The 1,868-nt window shown below is 39.1% G+C and overlaps 1 non-coding gene across 1 annotated transcript; it reads right to left on the bottom strand.

The window, feature by feature from the left end:
- Positions 1–1,019: 1,019 nt before the first annotated feature.
- Positions 1,020–1,126, bottom strand: LOC111554708. Its single transcript, XR_002735322.1, has one exon. It is a non-coding gene; the product is annotated as a U6 spliceosomal RNA (small nuclear RNA).
- Between the last annotated feature and the right edge of the window lie 742 nt (positions 1,127–1,868).

Genomic DNA, 1,868 nt, shown 5'->3' with positions numbered 1-1,868 from the left:
TCCTTGAGGAATTGCCACACTGTCTTCCACAATGGTTGAACTAGTTTACAATCCCACCAACAGTGTAAAAGTGTTTCCTATTTCTCCACATCCTCTCCAGCACCTGTTGTTTCCTGACTTTTTAATGATCGCCATTCTAACTGGTGTGAGATGGTATCTCATTGTGGTTTTGATTTGCATTTCTCTGATGGCGAGTGATGATGAGCATTTTTTCATGTGTCTGTTGGTTGCATAAATGTCTTCTTTTAAGAAGTGTCTGTTCATATCCTTTGCCCACTTTTTAATGGAGTTGTTTTTTCTTGTACATTTGTTTGAGTTCTTTGCAGGTTCTGGATATTAGCCCTTTGTCAGATGAGTAGATTACAAAAATTTTCTCCCATTCTGTAGGTTGCCTGTTCACTCTGATGGTAGCTTCTTTTGCTATGTAGAAGCTCTTTAGTTTAATTAGATCCCATTTGTCAATTTTGGCTTTTGTTGCCATTGCTTTTGGTGTTTTAGTCATGAAGTCCTTGCCCATGCCTATGTCCTGAATGGTATTACCTAGGTTTTCTTCTAGGGTTTTTATGGTTTTACATCTAACATTTAAGTCTCTAATCCATCTTGAATTAATTTTTCTATAAGGTATAAGGAAGTGATCCAATTTCAGTCTTCTACATATGGCCAGCCAGTTTTCCCAGCACCATTTATGAAATAGGGAATCCTTTCCCCATTTCTTGTTTTTGTCAGGTTTGTCAAAGATCAGATGGTTGTAGATGTGTGGTATTATTTCTGAGGGCTCTGTTCTATTCCATTGGTCTATATCTCTGTTTTGGTACCAGTACCATGCTGTTTTCGTTACTGTAGCCTTGTAGTATAGTTTGAAGTCAGGTAGTGTGATGTCTCCAGCTTTGTTCTTTTGGCTTAAGATTGTCTTGGCAATGTGGGCTCTTTTTTGGTTCCATATGAAGTTTAAAGTAGTTTTTTTCCAATTCTGTGAAGAAAGTCATTGGTAGCTTAATGGGGATGGCATTGAATCTATAAAAAATATGGAGTACTTCACGAATTTGTGTGTCATCCTTGTGCAGGGGCCATGTTAATCTTCTCTGTATCGTTCCAATTTTAGTATATGTGCTGCCAAAGCAAGCACTTTTTTCTTTTTCTAAGACAAGAGTCTTGCTCTGTTGCCCAGGCTGGAGTGCAGTGGTGTGATCTTAGCTTACTGGAACCTCTGCCTCCCAGGTTCAAGTCATTCTCCTGCCTCAGCCTCTGAGTAGCTGCGACGACAGGCATGCACCATCACACCAGGCTAATTTTTGTAGGTTTAGTATAGATGTGGTTTCACCATGTTGGCCAGGCTGGTCTGGAACTCCTGACCTCGAGTGATCCACCCACCTCAGCCTCCCAAGGTGCTGGGATTATAGGCGTGAGCCACCACACCCAGCCTCTAACCATTTAAAATGCTCTATGTTTGCTAATTCTTACTCTAGTTCCTGGACCAGCAGTTGCTCCAAATCCAAGGCAGGAACTAACTAACAACAGCACTTGCATCCTGATGACAGTCTTAGCCCCATCCACCTTAGGTAAGAAACTAGAAAAACTGGATATATCGTGGGCTAAGATTAAAAGAACTGTTACAGAGGGACTAGAAATATCTTATTCTACATTTGGCTACACTTTTTCCTACCCCTTCTTTTGCAGGATTACCTGACTTTAGCCTAATGCTAAACTATGATCTATTTCTAAGAGTATCTTTCTCTATACTGAAATTGCTGAATATTATGTATATATATGTAATATATAAATCAACAAAATTCACAGACTTTTTAAGATTCTAAATTTAAACAGATATAGGTACATTGTACAATTGACCTTTTCTTGTACTCAAATAA

The sequence above is a fragment of the Piliocolobus tephrosceles genome, chromosome 13 (assembly GCF_002776525.5).
Source record: "Piliocolobus tephrosceles isolate RC106 chromosome 13, ASM277652v3, whole genome shotgun sequence".
In the NCBI taxonomy this organism is placed as follows: domain Eukaryota; kingdom Metazoa; phylum Chordata; class Mammalia; order Primates; family Cercopithecidae; genus Piliocolobus; species Piliocolobus tephrosceles.
This window is presented reverse-complemented; position numbering and strand designations above follow the sequence as displayed.